This window comes from Pelecanus crispus, chromosome 4 (assembly GCF_030463565.1).
Source record: "Pelecanus crispus isolate bPelCri1 chromosome 4, bPelCri1.pri, whole genome shotgun sequence".
NCBI classification, from domain to species: Eukaryota; Metazoa; Chordata; class Aves; order Pelecaniformes; family Pelecanidae; genus Pelecanus; species Pelecanus crispus.
The window spans coordinates 5,109,654-5,131,858 of NC_134646.1; the positions used below are offsets into that span (position 1 = coordinate 5,109,654).

Here is a 22,205-nt window from a genome sequence, read left to right on the forward strand (position 1 = left end):
ATTCAGTCCCTAGAAATAAATAATGAAGTTTCCTCTCATACTAACTGGCTAGACTAGTGTAGTTTCCAAACCAATGTGAAAACACATATCCATTTGCAAACAAGTAACACAGGAGAAGGCCAGTATAAACAACAATTAACACACAAGGACCACAAGATGCAAGGAAGCAGAACTTTTGCAACAATATATACAGTTCTAGAAATATTCAGAAATAAGATTCAGTACTCTTATACATAAGCACCCATAAGATACTACAATTAGATGACAAGGAAGGGACTGTATAAAGGACTGCATTATTCTTACTGAAAATTCTTGATAGAAGCCGTATCAGAGAAATACTCCAGAAGGAAGATCATCATGCAAAGAATTCTGGATTAAGTGCCTGCCTCCTTTGCAAACACAGGATTCTGAACTTGCCATTTTGCCTCACTTCTTGGGATAATCTGAAACTCACTTAGATGACACCAGACCCCTATATACCGATACGAGTTCTGGGTCTTAGTCTTAAATTCAGGTACTTCATTCTGATCTCCTTAATGTGAAGAGTTCCTTAATCTCTTATGAAGGCTCTTCCTAATATTAAACTAAGTGATGGTATTGTGAATGCTTAGCAGCCTATTCTCCCTAAAGATGAAAATCCAAAGTAAGCCAACTTAATTAAGAATTAATTCCCTTTAAATCACAGCCTGAATTGTTCATTACTGCTTCAGTCTCTGATCAATTATTTGTGGCATGAAATGATTTACAAGACACAGGGGCAAATTAATTTAGGTGACAAAAGTGATTGCATCTCTCGTCAGAGATATTCCATCCCATTTAAAAAAAAATCATGTATTAATAAAAAGTTTTGGCCTGCTTACAAGGCTCTATGTTATGACTTTGATATTTCTTCACATAGACCTACAATGCCATTTTCATTTTATTGCAACCAGCCCTCTTTTCCTGCTTGAAGGGATAATTGTCAAAACTGTGTTTTAAAAGAATGCATTAACTCCTTAGGAATTCTCTGAAAGTCTTCTGACTCCAGCTGCTGAGAAAGTGCTGGCTTCTTTCAAACACTTCACATCAAGACTGTGAATATAAATAAACTTCCAATTAATTAAAATTGTTACTGCCCTTCAATAGATAACTCAACCCAAATGTTGATTTTTTTTTTTTTATGGTGAATGAAAGATCCTGCTATTTAAGCAGCTGAATTCACAAGGAAGGCTACACAATTATGCTAGAACATTTTAATTTCTGAATACTACTTTTTAAATATCTTGATATGAGCTTCTGGATCTAGCAGTCAGAGGTCATAACAGCCTCCAATACTTACCTTTTTTTTTTAAAGCTTGTTGCAAACAAAAAGAAAGGCTGGTGAGTACTAAGAAATAAGTCTTTTTGACAAAAAGCAAGTAATAAAAGCAAAACAATTTTTTTATGATCAACTACGAAGACTAAGCAAGTAGGATTAGTCAGCAAGCTGCTCTTAAAAAAAGTTTTAAAATGTATTTTAATGTATTCTGGATATCAGTATAGCAGGATAGGAGATAGTAGTCTTCAATCCAGATTTACGGAGAAGAAAGTCCTTTAAGAGGATCTATGGCTTTACTCTTCAAATATTATTTTGAATTATGTACCATATTGCACAAATCTGATATATTACAAAGGCAAGAAGATTGCTTTTGGAAACATTTCCATCTCTCTTGTTGATGAGTATTATCTGTTTATAAATTACAGGATGAGTAGCTGACATATTTTAACGGGTGCTTCTTGTAAATCCCAAAGAATCCTTTTCAATATACTACTGGATGATGATTTTTAAATGCTCAAGAGAATTTTCTTTCAAATATATGTATCTTTTAATGGGTCATAGAAAACAATGACACAAGTAGCACATTAGAAGGTAATATATAGAATCACAGAATGGTTTAGGTCGGAAGGGATCTTCAAAGATCATCTAGTCTAGCACCCCTGCCATAGGCAGGGACATCTTTCGCTATATTAGGTTGTTCAAAGCCCCATCCAACCTGACCTTGAACACTTCCAATGATGGGGCATCCACAACTTCTCTGGGCAAACTGTTCCAGTGTCACACCACTCTCATCATAAAAAATTTCTTATTTATATCCAAATTAAATCTATCATCTTCTAGTTTAAAAACATTGCCCCTTATGCTGTCACGAAAGGCCCTGGTAAAAAGTCTTCTTCATCGTTCTTATTTGTAGGCCCCCTTTGTACGTTGAAAAGCCACAATAAGGTCTACCCAAGGGCCTTCTCTTCTCCAGGCTAAATAACCCCAAATCTCTTCACCTTTCTTCATAGGAGAGGCATTCAAGACCTCTGATCATCGCTGTGACCCTCCTCCAGACCCGCTCTGACATGTCCATGTCTTTCCTGTACTGGGGACCCCAGAACTGGATGCAGTACTCCAGGTGGAGTGTCACGAGAGAGGAGCAGATGGGGAGAATCGCCTCCCTCGGCCTGCTGGCCATGCTGCTTCTTATGCAGCTCAGGATACAACTGGCTTTCTGGACTGCAAGGGCATATTGCCGTCTCATGCCCAGTTTTTCATCCACCAGTATCTCCGAGTCCTTCTCCGCAGGGCTGCCCTCATCGCCCATTCTGTTATGATATTGGGGAATGCCCCAATCTAAGTGTAGAACCTTGCACATATTATCTAAGCTGTTGAGATCTCATAAATTATTGTAAACGGTCCTGTACCCCCAAGAAAAATATCAACGGATGTCTCCAAAGAACCCCAAAAATGAAACTCTACCTTAATGGGCAAGGCTGTACGTGAGACGATGTGCCCATCTGTGGTGTTGCAAGGCACTGAAAGAGCAAAGTCTCAATAGTTACCCTGATATTTTCCTTAAAATTATCCACTTTCCCAAGAGCATATACCTTAAAAAAACCAAGGCGGCTACAAGGTAGAAGGCAGCCTTTTACTAGTCTGGACCCACAAACGTACCTGATGCGTGCTCTTAAAAGGATTATGTTGATTTATCTAGGTAAAAAAAAACTCTGTTCTTCCCCTACCACCACCACACTTTCATGCTGTCTCTACAGCATTTTGTTTAATTCCTGTCATGTGTCAGGGAAGAAACTGATCATCCACAGGGATCACAAAAGAATTTCCCTCCATCTGCTGTACAGCACTGAACACAGAAATAGCTAGTTGCATGAAAAGAATGATTATCAGCAAGTATTTTAACAAAGAACGATGGAGTTGGTATTTTTCACATGAGTAATTCTTATACTTGTCCCATTGTCATCTGATTATGCCTGAGAAATGCCATTAGTCAGTGGGACTTCGTGTGTGAATAAGGGTAACTCTCATGAGAAGTTGAAGAATTAATTCCTGAATAGTTAATTTTAATATACAATGCAAGCATTTCAAATGGCCTATTTACACAATGTTAATCTGAATAAAATAGAAAATGTCACCTCAATGCTAATACAACATTCCTGTAAATTATGCACATTTTTAAAGCTAATGAAGCTGTCATTATCCTATTAAAATTTGGCATAGCAGTTATTTTTAAGTTATCATCATGCCTTTTAAAATATTTTGCAATTAAATTACTTTAATTCATTTGTATTACTTGTAATCTGTATGAAAACTATTTTTTTTATCATGCCTATTAAGATGAATAATGGTATTATGTTTCATTACACATGTTCAATTACGTTCAAAGATTTGGCTACCTCCATTTCCCACATCAATATGGATTATTTCAATCCTGGTCTCAGTGAAATCAGAAACAAAATTTCAGTTGATTTCATTGGAAGCAGGTCTAAAGAATGAATTTATGCTGATGATAACAAGGATAAAGAACTATATTTAACACCACATTTTTCAATAATTTACTGGTATATATGGAACAAAATAATCAAAGAAATACACTGCTTTTAAGTTTAGATTTAGCTGGGTGAATGCAGGTCGGGCTTTAACTAGCATAGACACACATATCTTCATTTGAGGACTTGATCTTTTCCTTTTATCTCAGTACACAATTGCAGCATTTATAATCAGGAGTTCATAAACACAACAGTGTGCGTTGTTGCTGGGCTCCATAATGAATGCAGTAAAAACTAATCACCCTAGCAAACCCTGGTAATTAAAATTACACGTTCACACAATTGCCCTCTTACCAGCACATCCCCGGCATTCATTCTTGTTCCCTCTGTCCCAACACAGACGCCACCTGTAGCAATTGGAACATACCTACCCAAGACCCAGGTGAGCCTTTTCTGTGACAGAAAGGAGATGGCATCTACAAAGATTAGCTTGTGAAGCCAGAAGTTTTAACTGCTGCAAACAAACTGCAGCATACAAAAATACTTTGAGGAGTTCCTTCTGGGAGCTGACTCAATGATTTTTTTCAAGCGAACAGGATTTATTCACGTATGGAATGACTGAATTGCAATATCGTCCAGTCTTTACCAGCCAGTGGTCTCACTGCAATTTCAGAAGCTTTGGTTATATGAAGTAAAGGAGAATGGTGGTTAACACAAAAATCCTTAAGACCTGAGCTGTTTTACAGATGCAGTGGAAATCCTTTTAACTGGACATTGAGCAAATTGTTCTCATTAGCCTTAAGAAAACCAATCATACCAACACTGCAATCCAAGCAGTACCTGTCCAAAATGTGTCTGTGCTGTGCACCTGTATTTACATATTCTAAATTTTTTTCATAAATAATTAGTGCATGTTTTCCCCTTCCTTTATCAATAAGACATGGAACAGCAACTTTGCCCACTGCAATCTCCATGTTGTACTGAAATCAACTCGTTCTGGGACTGCAATTAACGTCCTGCTCCAGCGGTGAATGCTGTCTCTCCACTAATAGCAGGACAACAGCTTCAGTTCTGGGTACATCAACTGCTTTTCTGTTTTCTCCTCAAGTAGATGAGAAAGTAAAAGCTCGATGTCTCCACATCCCATTCTGAGGACTATCTTAGAAACTTCTATTTCTTGCTTATGTCCACTGAACGAACAGTAAGCAGAAACAGCGACACTTACCATACAGAATGAAGTCAAGAGACCAGTCTTCAAAAATGTCTAGGAAACCTGACCAGAGAGTCCACGGTTCATTATTTTAAACTTACTCTGTTCCATTGTCCTCATAATCAGCAGATGCCCAAGCAGGGCCACCTTGCAACATTATCCAAAATGGAAGCCCCCAGCTGCACTGCAGCCTTCTGGCCCTTCCCCAGCAACTCCCACCAGGGCAATGCCATTGCCTCCTCCAGGCTCGACTAAAAAAAGTAGTATTTTGTCTCTGACTTCGTGCAGGACAAATGTTACAAATGCCAGGAAGAGAGAGGAGAGCCCTTAGCAGCTATGGGTAGCTAGAAAAAAAACCACATTTAGTTTAATATAAATTAGATCACTGGTGAAGGAGGAAGAGGGAGGGAATTTCTTTTAGATGGTCACCATTTAATCTCTGGCTGCAGATAATACAGATAATGTTAGGCTCTGCTATATCAAGACACTAAGTCATACTCCCACCCTATTTACAACAGGGTAAATCAGCAGTAACTGTAAAGTCGAGTTCTACCAGTGTTGCGAGTTCCAAAAAAATTTCTCCCACTGATTTTACACACAAATTCATTTTGCTGGAAACGAATTTGGGAAAATACTGTATTCCTCTCACAGTCAAGTGATGGATTAGACAGCCCCAAAGGATGTTCTGGCTCTGTCACGGTGCTGCTGCACTGTTTGCTTTCAGATTTAGGCAGCTTCTTAGCAGAGACCTACGAGTGTCATTTGCTGCTACCAACACAGACAGCCGGAAATGTCCCCTGAATAATGGAGAGCTTTCAGTCACCAGAAAGAGTGAAGTAGCAACTCAAGATTAATGTGCAAGTAAGTGAGAAAAAGGCCTGCAATTAATCAGATGCTTCAATAATTCCTAAACACTTTTTCTTTGATTGTGTTATCCTCAAGAAAGTGTAAACGAAACTTTAAAAATGCACTTAATTTTTTTTCTTTGTAATGAAGATAAAATTCTGCGGCTAAAATGGGAGACAGACTTGTAAGGAAAATTAAAATGCAGCTTTAAGGTGTGGTGATACCAGCTGTCTGCTATGTCACCATCTATTTATTGGCACTGTAGCTGCCACTGAGCAAACTGAAGAACAAAACAGAGTCAAAAATCATGGATTTCATCACTCATTTTATATTTTGACAAGAACTCATCTAAATCCCTGTCCAGTAACTGCATCTACAGCAGGACTATATAGAGTCTTACGGGAACAATACTAGATTAGAAAACTAGAAGAAGGACTTTTGCAGGCTTCATTAAGCTTAAACAAGATACAAGCTAGCGTACAACAAAGACAACATATTATTTCACAAGAAGAGGCTGAAGAATTGGAAATTGTTTACCAGACAATAGAAAAACCTAACTAAAAATATTACCTTGCAAAATTAAGCGGAACATGCTAAACTGTCCCAAGTCAATTCAAACATTCACACAGATGTCACAGTAAAAATGGTGTTGGTTATCCAACTAACCACTAGCAAAGCGACGTAACTATGAGAAAATCTCTGAGACAAAAGATTATAAAGTGCCAACTGCCAATTGCTTATTTGCCTTTGAAGATTTCAATATGACTTGCCTCAGCATCTAACAAGCCGCATGGTTTTCTGTTGTTGCCTCTGAACCCCCAAACTCAGTCTTGACAAGAGATGCTTATCTGAAGTAACTGTTATTTTGACTCCCAACTACATTAAGTTTTGGTGTGGGAGACCATTTTAGTCAGCTATGAGTCAACACAAAATTAACCATGCTCAGGAATGCAAAACAAAGTATTTGATTCTCTGGCAGGCTTATTTTGCTATCCAAACACTGTATTGTTGCCTGCAGCCTAGCAAAGAAGCTTCCTTATTGCTCTGGATAGAACAAAATGGTTCTATCAAGGAGCAATCTTTTGTGCTACCAATATTTTAAATGCCTCCTATGCAGTTGCAGCGTTATCACCTGGTGAACACATGGTCCTAAGTTAACAACCCAGACAGGACACTAACCAGCTCTCATAAAGTGGAGGTCCTTTCTCTAAAGCTTTAAGAAGCTGATCAAACGCCCACTCCAATCAAGCAACTTCTTGTTTGAAGATCTAGGATAAGTAGTGTATTTCTTCATTATCTTTCAAGAACTTGGGACAAACTATTTCTGTTTGTCAGAGGTTGGGGGGGCTGAATGCTGCAGACTGCCCCTCCCCAAAAAATCCCTACCCCTCGGTGTGGTGTGAAATGTTTTGATTTTCTTGGTGGGACATGTAAAATGTGAAATGTTCCTGTAGATAAACAAGCAGAAGAACTTCATGGGTTAGGGAAGAGAAGGGAACTCATTTCTGCAAATGATATACACTCTTTAGAGTAAGACAGACAATTACTTTCTACTGAGTTTCTCTCTTTAGCTTCGGAAGTAGAACAGAAGAGATTTTCCATTGGGTATCTGAATACTCTTTCTTATCGTATCACTATCTCAAGCCTATTTCCTCACTCAGGAAAGTTACTTTTCAATTACAATCTCATGGAAAATGGAATTAAGATGAAAAATATGTATTATTAAATCAGTTACAGTGTTAACGGGATTTTTCAATGGCAGGCCAGAGAACAGCATTATTTTTTAGCTTGTCTGTTATCCTTCTACTAACTTATTTGAACACATAAAATATACTGCAAGAAATAAACAAGAAATAGAGAAAGAAAGAAAGAAATATAGTAAGAATATGATTATATAAGTTCCACATTTGATGTAAACTGATATGGCTCTAATAAAGTAAATGGAACTGCAACAACGTTATGAGCTGAAGCACTGTCAAGTCTTGACGCTAGTTCTGGCTAGGGGTTTTATACAGCCATCTGTAATCAGGATTTCTTTGGACTTTCTTGGGAAAAACTGCTTAGGAGAGGGGCATTTCTTTGTACTTCACTGAACATACAGCTATAATTAATGTTATGCTGCAGCGTTTCAGAGATACTTGTCAATGATAGCATATACAATGTGAAACAGTAAGTGGCAACTACATCTGGGTGGTCATAGACAGCAAGACCTCACAAGTCTGATTTGCAGTCCTCTGAAGATGCCATGCCATATGTTCTGAACAAAAGAAAACACAAATGGCTTTTCCAGTTAGGAGAGTTTAGGTTCACTTAAAGCCATTGCCAAGAAAACCTGTTTGAATTTTGGGTTTGCTTCATTTTTAAGATCATTACGTATATAATTTATCATCTATTTGAAAAGCAAATGGGAAGGAAAAAAATTTATCACCTATTTGAAAAGGGAACGAGGCAATGACACAGTCAGTCAGTTTTGATAGTGGTAATTTTGAAAGGCAAAAATCAGTTTAAGTGTGTGGTTTGCATGGGGTCAACTACAGATTCCAGATACCACTCTCAAGGCCTTCAGTCAGTCAATTCAGTGAAAAATTTCAACTATGGAGGTTTTGTTTGTATGTCGTAACTGTGAAACTGATTGTCGACAGTATCTGTTCAGTCCTGAACTGGAGACATGGGTCTGTTACCCACAAATGTATGTGGTATCTTGTTTGGCTTCATCCAGATCATACTATGCAGTGAAATTACCCACATTTTTTGGTGAGGAAATCACTGATGTTTGAGTTAGTTTAGTAATACATTTCAAGCTCTCCCTGGACATACAGAATGCTTGTTTACTGTATTATTTTGGTGACATGTTAGATGGTTTCTCTTTTTCTAATTTCGAAGGCAAGGGATAGTAGGCAGAAAATAAAATAAAGGGAAAAGCAGCATCCTTTCACATTCTTCTTTCAAGAAGAACATTTTGGTTCCCTCCCACCACAATTTATTTGGAAATTGGGAAAAATATACTTAAAAAAAGAATTTACTTAATAAAGTAATCCTGAAAGCTAAACCAATCTCATTTACATATGGTGAATGGCAAGGCAACAACAACTAGATAAACAATACAACTACAGCTATCATGCATGTTGTCTAACATGGCATTTTGCAGATATATAGATACGGGTTTATCCTATCACTACTTAGATTAAGTAGAACCATAGCATCACGATGACAAGCCAAACCTACCATATCTTCTATCTCAGTCGGTCAGGCTGAGCACTGCACTAATTCAGGTGGAAAGATGTTTGGTTAGCTTGGAAAAGGAAAAAAAAAGAACCCAATCCTGCTCTCAGTCTTCTAGGTAGACAGATCCAAATTTAACCAAAACTGATTATTTATTTAGAGCTGGCTGTCAAAAACTGCTTCAGTGACACAGCTAAGCTGCTCCATCCATCCTTGTAAAAATTACAGATTGAATGATCTATGTAGTAGGATTGCAAGGTTCTTGATTTACCCATTTACCTATGTTAAGAAGTTCACACATTAGAGAGAAAGAGATTCCTGCTGACATAGCATGGCAAGTATGACCACATACCTACCACACACAATCCTGCATGAAAAAAAAAGAAAGCAGCAACTGTTCTAACACACATGCAGCTTGTATAGGACACAATGTAGTGCAATACAAAGGAAACCCCACATATCTGTGGCAAGAACCTATCCTCAGTAAGATCAAAACCATAACATTGAAAATTTCCATATATCTGAACTGTAGGAGAAGATTAGTAAGTACTCACTGTTTAAACAAAGGTAGGAAATCCACCTTGTCTACAGACTTTAACCTGTTCCACTGCACTTCAGAGAAGTGAAGAATCTGGAAGCGTGCCAGTCTTCTGTACTCCTCCCTTCTGCAAACACAGAGGCTCCGTTTCAGGATGCCACAGAATTCAGGACTAGGTACTGCAAAAGGCAGCGGACATCACTTTCACAGCTTCCTGGGCACCTTTTGCTTGAGCTTGTACTGTTGCCGATTTGCTGACACCAAAAAGCCGTTCAGAAAGAAAGGGCTGATTTTGATGGTTTTTTTCATTTAAACGAAAAAGAAGTTTCACGGTTGTCACAACATCCCATGTCGATATTTTCTAAATGACAGGTTCCAAATTTTGGCTTGAGATTACTTTTTGCTTAAAGATGTAAATTACTAATAGTATTTTTCAAATAGTGTTTTCAGAAAGGTCAGCATCAAAATTAAATTTCACAGGTGATGTAACACCAAAAACTTTCTCAATTCTTAGCTTACAAACACTTCCAAGATTTGGCATTTCAACCCAACTTGAGCTGGGGGGGAAAAAAAAAAAACAACCCAAAACCCCACTCTGGGTACATACAGGGTGATAAACAACTGTGGGCAATGAAGCAAACAGAAGCACTAGACCCCCTTGACTGTCCACAAATATTCAGCTGTAATAGAAATGTTGGATCTGATATGAGTGGAGAATGAATACGAATGTCTGAGTGTGGAAACATTAACAGGCAGGGCAAAAGAAGGGCTTGAGCATATATTGATGACTCCTACAGTAGCAGGTTACCAAAATTCCAGCATGTCTATATGCAGCTTCTCCCAACACAGAGATGCAGAGAAAAAGCACAATGAGTAAATCCTAAAGATTCACAGAAGTGGTACAGAGTGGAGGCACTGACTGCTGTCAGCTCTTCTCTGGCTCCAGAAGAGCCAACCAGCAACCTGAAAAGCAGTCCAGGAGACATGCTGAGGACTTCAGTACGAGCCAGTGTCCCCATCCTCTGCCACACTGCAAAGAATCTTGGCCAGGCTGCCTGCATATGTGCATCTTGGTGCCTGAATGCAGAAGAGATCGCTGGGGCACACAGATCTTGGTGCCTGAGAGTATGTGGGTATATGAGTGTGAGTACAGGTAAACTGAACCAGTTTTAAAATGATTATCACCTCCTCCTCCTATGAAGTCTCACAGTGTGATCTGATTCTTGTTTCTAAAATGTTGCATGACTTTTTCCTGCATTAAGTGATGGTAAATGCAATGGGAACATGTGTCTGTTGAGCCACTCCAACTAGCTCTAAACCAAAATCTGGCACCTCTTTGAGGTCATTCCAGGAAGAATTCCCAAGTGGTTGTATGAAAGAAGCTTCACAAAGCTCCGTTCCCTCTGCCTCTTGCAACACTGTGCTAATAGGCAATGCACTATCAAATCCTCCCACATTTCCTGATGGCACAACCCATGGCATGCAACACACAAAAGACATTTTTTGGCTCTGTTTTCCTTTTTGGTTTTGTTATTACATGACCTGAAGATCCATGAACAGTTTCTTATTTACTTAGATTTTCAGAGATGCAGTTACAGAGAAGATTCTTCTAAAAGAATTTGTAGATAGACCTGTTTGGAGTGGTAAGAAAGATGTAGAAGGGAGTGACACATTTTGCTTGTTCCCTTAACAAAAAGTGTAGATCTCCTAGTAAGTGTAACCCCTGTTTTTTCACAGACTTCTTGTGTGATATTTACTACTAGTCCATTTAGGATGAAATCCACAATAAGTTTTACGTACATAAACTGATCTGTAGCTGACATTTAGATACCCAGAATCAAAATTACAGTCCTTAAAATGTCTAAACTCAGCTACTTATAACTCCACAGACTCCTACATTTCTGCTTTTGCATCTGTGCAAATGCTCCTCAGCCTTCAAAAAGAAAGGCATTTCTCCACCTGGTTTTTGTGTCCAGAATACACATTAAGAACAGCTCCGGGCTGGGCCTCCAGACAAACACAAGCACATCCACCATCTTCTTTTTGAAAAAGATGTCATGAATCTAGGGAATAAAGTCATGGTGCTCCCCTTTTATATGGCTGCTTTTGAGTCTAGCATTCACAAGGCAAAGCATGCTCTGGGTTCAGCTGTCTATATATTTTATTCACTTCATGCTTCATCTAAGGAACATATCTTAATTGTCCTTGGGGAAGGAACTGACCCCGTATCTCTTCTGTCCCATGCAGTGTACTGTGCAAGTTATACTTCCTCTGGCTCAGGAAATCTTTAATGATCTATTTGAATGGCACAGATGCAAAGGGTGAAGTAGGGTTTTTTTACAGTCCAAGCTGATCTGTAGTAATACAGCTAGGGCGCCCTTCTGGCATGGACGTTAGCTGTGAACAAGATCCAAGGTTTGGAAACTTGCACTGGGAAAGGACAGAAACCTCGGACTCCTCAGACCATGCGAGTATTACACGATGCAGCTATGGAATAATAAAATAAAGGGCCTTTCTATCCCCCTTCGTTTCTGAGTAAGATAAAACAGTGCTTTGTACAGAATCTACCAGTTTATACAGCAGAAGATCACACGAATCCTACCTTAAAAGTCCATACAAGTCACACTGCCTATTAGTCTCTCTGTGTCTCAGCGTCTCCTTTATAAAGGGGTTCTTAACGTTTCCCTGCCTCTGACTTGTTGTGCATGTAAAGGCACTGAAGGCTGTAAGGAACTCATGTAGTATCTTAATGCAGTCACATAAGCCCTACTGATTACCGTGGGGCTGGTGCCGTGATAGCTGCTGGGGTTAGCTCAGTTCCTGTGGAGTCCCCCAGCCAAACAGCGATCTGGGGGAACTTACACACACATACGAGGGGATCTTATACATGCTCTGCCTTTCCTGGAGAGAGTGCAATCCCCTGATGTATACCTCTAATTGATTCTTCTCTGACAGGACACAAATGAAATTAATAGACTCAAGTAATTTCCCACCCTACTATATTGGACTGTCCTACATAATTACTCTGAATAACCTTTATTTTAAATGCACCAGATAATTTATGAGAAGTCCTCCCGTATATCCTTAAAGGTATTCAGGTGCTGCTGAGAGGGGCTTCACTTCTTAAATGATGGGAATAAATCTTTTTTTTTTTTTCTGTCTTCTCAGAGGATCCTTCTCACTACATTAAAACAGACATAAATCTACAATGCTGACTCATCTCTATGGCTTCTACTAATTCAAATTTTATATGCATGCATGAATGGCCATATATTATAATGAAGTCTTCAGCAGTAAATACCATCATGTCAGAATCTTATTAAAAATAAAAAAAATAATTAGAACTGGGCTTATATCTATGATTGGGAGAAAAATATTAATTTGTCAGGTTAATATCCATTTACTCAGGAGCCTTAAACTAGTTTTATAACTCCTGCTCTGTGCTTTGTGGGGTCATACATACATCTAGACATTGTTGGATAGAGTACTCTAGAACATTCACTTAACAAATGAGTTAACCTATGCTAGGCCTGGAAATACTGATCAACCTAATTACATATACAATGGTTTGTCTCTTAGTGACTTGTGGTCTTATATCAAACCTCACCTTCTAACCCATCAGTGCTTTTGAAAAGCCTCCAACCAGCTTCCACTGATCAGAGAAAGCAGTCCACAGTAAGCTAGCTGACAGGATAGATAATGCTTTGCCACTAACAGCACATGATAATCTGCAGGGGAAAAAAAAGTGCTAATTTTCCCATCAGAAACACAACGACAGAGTCTCGTTCTGAAATACCTCTGTCTGTCATACTAAAAGGCAAAACCAAAACCATCACAGCAAATGATTAAATAAAGCACAAAGAGAGAAACATTTATTCAGGCAGACGCTAGGTATTTTCCACAATGCCAGACATTTTTCTTACCTTTTGTTCAACGGTTTTAATAGACACTATTAGCTGAATTGGACTTCCGTACAATTCTGGATTTGTGGTTTCATTGAAAGGGTTGAGTCTTGGGAACTGAATCTATGTTAAATCAGCTAATGATATCCTGATCCTCAAAATAAAGAAGAAATTGATACAACACTGGTGAAGATGGGTTTTCATGAAAATCTTTTTATAATAAATTCTTTGTCACAGTCAAGCTTTATGCAATTTTTAGATTTGATCTTCTATAAATTAAACCTTTAGCACTTGTTTTTAAATATGCCTGAAGTAGGTTTTAAAATTCTTTCCTCCACTCAGTTCCCCCTGATACTTATGGCATACTTCCATCTTCCATTCTTCCAACTAATGAGTAACTCTAGCTTCCAAAGCATTTATCATTTCTTTGAGTCTATCATTCAAGACTACTCAAGTTCAGACTTCTGCAACTGCTCTTAACAAGTTTCCACTTTGCTTTTAAACCATAAAAAAGTGACTATTTTTTTCGTGGACTAGCATGTTTGATCAGGCAGCCAGAACTGACTAGGTTACTTAAGTAACCTGAGTTAGTCACACTTATTTCACTTACTTTCCACTCTGAAGGTGTGCTTTGGGAGTAGGGTTAATGCTTTAAGCTTTGCTATATTGTATTTCAAGATACATTATTATATTTCAAGATACATTCAGTCATAGAAAATTCAATTTGTCTCATTTCTACTGATATTTCTGAATTGTGTTTTCAGAAAGATGTCTATGAAAACTATGAACCTGTAAATGAAAATTCACTTCAACATGTGACAACATCTAATTTACCAGTGTGTGTGGGGAAATGTTATTTTAAAATAGCATTTATATATTTCTTAATTCTACTATAAATGATTACATATACTATGTACATGACAAACATATTTGTAGAAACATGAAAAATAAACAATAGCTGACATATAAGGACTGACACCAAACATTCCCTGTCCTCCCTGCACATTCCCCATTTATATAAGAAACACCAGTAGAATATAGACATGACAGTTAATATCTATGTATGTCTTAAATAGACATAAGCACCTGGAAGGTTGTGGATTGTGTTGGGTTCCTGCTAGCTTCTGCTTCTAGCCAAATTTTCAGTCCTTTCAACAATACTCAGCTGGATCACATCAAGAAAACAGCAGAAAGTGATGAGAAGGTTAGCTGGGTTGGCTCTTGAAAAGAAGGGGGGCAAAAAAAAAAAAAAACCAGATTCCACACAGAAAATTTACTTTTATCTTTCACCTCGCCCTACTGATCATGGTCCTACTGAATTGTTTCATAGCACACACATTTTGTCAGGACCAGGACCAGCCTAGCAATAATAGGGACAGTTGCTGAAATTCTGCTTTAAAAATAAGAGTAAAAATAGAAACACTAGCAAATACTATTGAAAAACACATATTCTTTGCTTTAAAAAATGATCATGATCAATAGAATGTTATAAATACATAATCATTATTTTCAACGGATCAGAAGTATTATGATGGTATCAGGGCAAAATACATGGTAACTTATTTCCAAAGAACATATATAATAATTCTATTCCTCTTGCTTTTTTAAATAACCTGAACTTAGATAAGGATAACAGTATTCATAGATAAAGAGATGGAGAAAGCTAGAGAGGAAGGTAGATACAAAATACACACATACACACACGACTATATTGTCTAAAATAAGAGGAAAAACTGTCAAAGTTTAATTTGCCTTCCTCTATTCTGGATGAGTACATTAAAAACACCACGGATTTTTACAAGAAATTCAGAATAATTTTGAAAGTCCCAAGCTATTTCTGCAAGTGTCTCAAGGTTGAAGAATTATTCATAGTTTGGAAATTTCTAAATTACCGAGATAATGGGCTTATGAAATGTTACACTGTCAAATATTTAAAAGAATAGATGCATTTGCAGTGAATCAGCTGTGATTCAATGCAAATATATGTGGAGTTATTCACTGAAAATAAGGCAACAGGGCAAAAAATGAAGACCTATTCAAAAATTGGAAAACACGCAAATCTGAAACACAAGCAGATACGGAAACTGATTTTGCCTCTTGCATGACACATTGTGAAATCTTCAGCAAATTATTGATAACAAATCTGACCTGGACTGAAAACCTAGGGACAGGTTGCCATAGCCAACTCTACAGGGATGCAAAAAGAGGCAGAAGCAAAAGAGGCATAAAGAATTTTCCCTATCCTAGAAAAATCAGTCACAACAGGAGGGGTAGCACCCTGCAGAAAGCAATCTGCAATATATTGAAGACAAACCTGTGGTTTACCACCCCCATTTCAAAGGCCTTTTTTGATCTTAGTCTGATGTACGTATCTCAAGGAAGCATTCATTTAGCTGTTGCCTTTACAACAGGAGGGATTAATGCAGCGGTCACAACACCTTCTGAGGAGCAGATGCTGTTCAGCAGCAGCTCCATACAAAGAGATTCTTGGAAGTTTTGGAAGTGTTTGGGGCACAACTGGCTGGAAGGGCTACCTTTCCCTGTGGCTACATTTCCGTGTAGGAAAACCAGAGGAAACAATTCACTTCAGAGTAGCTATTGCCTGGAGCATCTCCCTTGGAGGTATACTCAGCAAAGCAAAAGCTGTGAGTATAAATTAGCTCTTGGGTCTGTGTGAGCACTGAGCCTCCAGTGTTTACAACCCATTTGTCTCTTCCAGAAGCAAGGACAAATTTAGGAAGTTTGTGTGACAAAAGCCTGCAAGGGGACTCCCATCTTCTTTCTTTTCTCCATTCCTTCTTCCAGCCCTGCTAGTTTTCCCCCACTATTTAATGGGGGGGGGGGGGAAGGGTAATATGTTCCCTAGGCAATTTTTCAGTTTCTCCGTTATACTATTCAATAATCTTTGCATTTCTGAATGGAGAAAAGCCATGAGCAGACTATGCAAGCTTCGTATCCTCCTCTTTTCATCTGCATCTAGCAAACACTTTACTTGTCAGGTTAGGAAAACAGCTTGCGCTCTAGTAGCTTTCTCACCAAGGTTGCTATGCTGTTGCCAGAGCTCATGACATTGGAGCTGAACACAGCCCCAAAGACACCAAACTGTCAGCTCTCAGCCAGTTCTGTGTTCTGCTCTCACATAGAGTCATCTTGTTTGAGCTACTGAAGCCCGAGTGGGTCAGTGAAGAATTAATTTGGAAAGACTCAAGGCATGCACAAAGCAGAAGACATTATGGAGCAGTTTGTTTGTTGCTTTATTTAACTGCAGACAGGCATTCAAGAACTGGCACGGTACTGTCATTTTCAGAGAAGTCTCTTCAGCATTTATTGCCCTTTGATTCTTTTTATCTTCATTCCCTTGAAGCTTGACTTGAAACAAATAGCCTTTTTGTTTCCCATCCTCAGAGAAGTTAGTTCTCAGCCAATCTCAAAACCTGCGTTCTGTTGTCTGAGAAAAGGCCAGCCCAATACATAACCTACCTCATCAGGCTTCCTGCTCTGAAGAGGATCTCGTTGGAGTAGACAGGAAAGAGCCTCTGAACCTCTTTACGTTGCACTGAACTTTAGGCTGGACAGGATGAACTGACCCAAGCGTAACTCAAGAGCAGCCTCAGAGTTGCTCTTAATCTCAGGCAGCTATGGAAAATGCTCACACAGCAACCTGGATTGTCATAAAGAAATAAATAAAACACCAAATGCTTTACACATAGAAATTAACTAATGGTCTCAGGACTTATCAGGTAATTAATCCTGGCATTGATTTCTGTGTAGTGACAGCATCAGGTTATAGATTTCTACTTAACATTTCTTAGTTTTGAAGTAAATGTTTGCACTGTTTTCTCCCAAGATCTGATTTCACAAGCTGAAATCGGTTCACTCATTTCCCACTTCGTATGTTAAGTTAGGCAGCCCACGCTGTCAGGGGGAAACGCTCTGAGGACTCAGCTTGCTCTTCTGTACACAAAGAAACTAGAACCGTCTTCTCATTATGCCTTTCACAACACTTTAACCACACCACTGAAGATTAATAGGGTAGCACAGGTATCACTGATGGCATCATCTGAAGACAACCACACAGAGATGTGTTGGAGGCATAATAAAGCCTGCAGAGCCTCTATCACCAGCAATGAGACATGGAATGGAAAGAACCCAGGTTGACTGTCAAGAGCCTGGGGTGAATGTGCTGAGCAGGCTGCCAAAAGGAGAAAAAAAAAAAAAAAAAAGAAAGAAAGAAAACAAAGAAAGAAAACCATATTTCTACTTGTGAGCCAAGCAAGTTTGATGTGGAAGTCAGTGAGCTGTATCAAACAAGGAACCCTCCTGAGTCCCCTTCCCCTCTGCCTCCTCCAGGAGAGTGCTGCACTTCTGGCTTTCCGAAGACAGTAAATTTCTAAACGAGACTACATAGCTCATTTGAAACCAGAGTCTACATCTGGGATGATGTTCTGCATATGCAATACAGTGTAACATTCAGTCCTTGTGACTGGAGGATTCCACTTCATAAGCCTGAATAGCAAGCTTGGATGTTTTGTGTATATGTAGTTTACAAGCTGCCATATTTTTTCATGCAATAATTAAATAAAAATATTGTAGAATATTTTTGAGTGATGAATGTTTTGCAACTAATGCATCTGGCTCACGTGTCCTTGGCAAAGCCAAATTTTGAATCACTGAATATTAACTGATTTTCCATAAAAACTTCATTTATTTACTGCCCAATTCCGCATAGCAGGAGTAAACAACCTATTGCAACCACTTCTCTACTTCCTTGCCTTTCATTTTCTCCAGAAATTAAATATAGCAGTGTATCTTTAATGCTTATTATGGATGAAATTTAACTTATTCAGATATAAAAATATTTTGAGCCCTGCTGTTATATGTATAATTTTATAATAGATAATCCAAATTCAGGCAGTAAATGTGATGCCATAAAACATAAAAATATGTATTTTATTGTGAGAAACGTGTACTCTTCGGATGTAAGTTTGATTTAGTATCTGTTTTGGCACTGTATGTTACTGAGTTGGATTTTCATACAGTTACCAACAGCTGTGATATCTGAATACTTAAACTACTGACACTTTCTCTGTGTAACAGCACACGCCAAGAGCACGCTGGCTTTTGTTTATTAATTTAGGTAGATACAGGTAGATTCAGCAAGTATAATAACGCTATGTACAGCAGCAGTGCGGCTCCAAAAGGGATCCTAATGTACCTGGACAGAGGTATCAATTTAAGATGACTGCAACATGACTGCTGTTTTACAATAATGCTGGACCCTCCTCTTATGTCACTGTAATGCCACGGTGAATTTGTTCTTGTTATTTGTGCAAAAACAATTGCAATACAGGCAATACTGAACACTCGCTTGCATAAAAACAGACTAATTTTACCCAGCCAGCCTGCTGACACAGTCGGTCTAAACAAGCTGCGCTGTACGTGTACACTCTGACACCGGTTCTTGAGGACGTGTTCTCCTTCCACCTCCCTAAACCAGATGGCCTGAGGAAATACCATTCCTTTTTCAAGGACAAGGTCAAAACAAAGCCAGAGGATTCACTCCATCAAGGGATGGAGAGATCACAGCTCTGAGTAACAGCTAGCTTTTAAGCACCCTTCCACTAAACAGAATCTGAACAACTGAATTGGCACGGTGGTTCCCTCTACAGTCCAACAGAGAAACCAGCAATGCTCCCAGAAGGTCTATGTCATTACGCTCTGCAGTGGATAACACAGCGCTGAAGTCTTTAACTGTGAACCTGGACTGTGCTTGAACACAAGACAGATACTGATGGATCCAGTCTGCTGAGCACCAACATATAGCTCGACAGGCCCCAAAACAGGCTTTGAGACCTCGTGAAACTTTTATTCCATAGTATCTGTAGCGGCAAAAAGATTTTGAGAGGTCTGGAATTAAACACTACTGAGTATTTTGACAGATCTCACTACAAACTTTTTCCATTACCTTTCTCTTGTGGATCTTGCCTGAATTCTTGCGTCTTTCTGTTTTGTAGCATCTCCTCCTCAGGTTCCCCATCTGTAAAATGAAAGGCATTGTCAGTTGATGGTGCTGTTGCTGCCTTAAGAAGTGCTGTATGTTAGCTACATGTGCGTGCCAAGTAAGAATGGGTTGGATCCAAGCCTTGCTTCCCTGTGGTGAACCCAGACAAAACTCATCCATGTGCCGAATGCAAGCAAAATTCTGCTTACCTGAGGAGATGAAATCAGAAACCCCTCAGGCTAGACATTTCAGATGGACTTCAACCTAATCTAAAGGAATATTTAGCAACTGTTGGAGCGAAGTCCAGAAGGTTTGGATCTGGAACATCATTCCAAAAGCGTTTGTGGGGTTAAGCACAGGTGTTCAATATCGTCTGGAGTTCTTAACAGTTTACATGTAGCCAACCCAATAATTTCTCAGAGCAGGCTGACATGCTGGTCCATCCCATGGAGAATCTGCCCCTTCCACCACAGTTGCGCAAAGCCCCCTGCTTTGCTTTTCCTTTCCAGCCTTGGCCAGTGAGTGCCCAACAGCACTAAGGATCGTAGACACTCTTGCTTCTTTTCCATCCCCTGCAGGGACAAGGTCAGAGGAATGTCACTCTATTCTGGTAAGCAGAAGTAAGATGTTTCCCTCCTCCTGCTTCCAACTTTCCCACTAGGGAGATGCTAGCTGGCGCAGGAGACTGGAGGCCCCTCCAGCACAGCCAGAGGGACTGGCTGCCTGTCTTTGAACCTGTCTGCCACCAAGCAATCTGCCTTCCCTCACACTGCCTCTTCTGTTTATTTTTTAAAACACTGCCCCTTTGTAAGTTTTAAAAGGATAGCCTGTATTTGCCATAAGAACAAAGATCTGACATCGAATTAGTCTGCAGCTACAGAGTTAGTACGCTGAAGTATCAATGGAGTATCATTCTAGCAGTATTCAAATTTCAAAAATGGAATTGCAGAATAACCTGATATCTGATTCCCAGAAGAGTTAACAGATACATCTCTGGTAAAAATTGTATCTCTATTAGTTATTAAAGTTTTCACCAGCTCAAGACGTATCTTTGATACATTCACACTTACTCTAGTTTAGCTGATTTAACTTTTAGTACAGAAGATGAGTAATAAGGATTTAAACTATTTGGTTTTCAAACTGGAAAAATAATTACCTTAGCTATGTGACTAGTTTTCACTTTGAATTATATAAACAGTATTGCAATATTTAATTTATTACTATAGCAATCCGTACTTTGTACTGCAAATAAAATAAGAGTGTGGACAACCAAGTTAAATTTCTTCATATTTTCTTTTCATTCTTTCAGTAGATTAACAGAATGGTATAAGTTGATACAGTTCATACTTCTTTGACTGAACTTTAAGATTGAGGGAAGGGAGGTGCCTATTTACAATGTAAACCTGGGACAAAAAACTGCTTTTGGAAATTAGGATCTCTTCACAGATCCTGACCTGACTTGTACAGTTGCTGAAATTAGGCCTTTATAGACTAAAAATATTGTGATCATAAGATGAACTTTTGAGAAGATACCAAAAGTCAAGCATGTGTATCAAAAAGAACGAATCATGGATTTCTTTCAGAATGAAATTCATTGGCCTGCTGTATTAAAACGCAATCCGGTAATATACATATGGGACAGGGAGATAATGGATGACACCTACAGTAATCACTGAAAAACCTGACAGAAATAAGAATAGTTTAATATTGGAGCAGCACATTTCTAATTTAATATTACTTTCTTAATATCCTTAACTACATATTACAGACTGTAATTTTGACATGCTCAAATATTTGCTTGCAATATGAACAACAGCCTGTATACATTGGAGAAGCTGAATTAGTTCAAGATATTTTTGATTAAAACCACAATTGTTAAATAGCGTTTCCCATGGCTGCAAAGCAGATGTTTTAAATAAGGTAATTGAAGTTACTATGAGAAGAAACATTCTGGCAATGGGAACTTTGTAAATACTGCTGGTAGGTATCACTGTCCATACATTTCCTAGTTAAGCAACGATCAATGCACTGGCAAATGCTGTATCATATGAAGCGAAGGAGCCCCATGGTCCATCTTGTCTCTCTGATGAATGTGCGTATGTACAGAAACAGAGAAGAGCTAACAACCCCAGAGTAGCGTTCATTCAACATTAAAGCACAATTCTACTCTAAATGGAATGCCTTTTTGTTTAACTGAGCTACTACCTGCACAAATTCAGAGACATGGCTGATTTCCCTAGTAACTAAAATAAATGGTTATTCATTTTAAGTCCTGCTAGCACTGCAAAGCTAATAAGAGTCCTAGAAAAGTGAGCTGGTTTCAATTTTGGCTTACCGGCATTGGCATAAACTGAGCTCTCACTGCAAAATCTTCATGACTGATGAGGCAGAAACCAGAAAAGGCACAGCTTTGGCTTTCAGACTACAGACAAAGCTTCCAAAGATTTGCTGACATCTCTTCTTCTCTTTTGTTTCTGACAATTAACCGTATTTCATACAAAGTCACTGTGAGCAACATATATGCAAGCACATACCGTTTTTGTACCATATAAAGGCAGAATTGCAGTTGGAGATGAAGCACTGAAACACACAAATAGCAAGCAATTCCAGAATTAAGACTCTCACTGCTGATATGGTCTCTTCTTACCGTCTATGTATTTTAGCAAGTGCTCCCCACCCCCTGATTACTGATGGCATTTC

At 38.7% G+C, this 22,205-nt stretch overlaps 1 pseudogene; it reads right to left on the bottom strand.

Moving 5' to 3' along the window:
* LOC104032107 (bifunctional heparan sulfate N-deacetylase/N-sulfotransferase 4-like) overlaps nt 1-22,205 on the bottom strand; it is a 72,781-nt pseudogene that overhangs the window by 21,248 nt on the left and 29,328 nt on the right.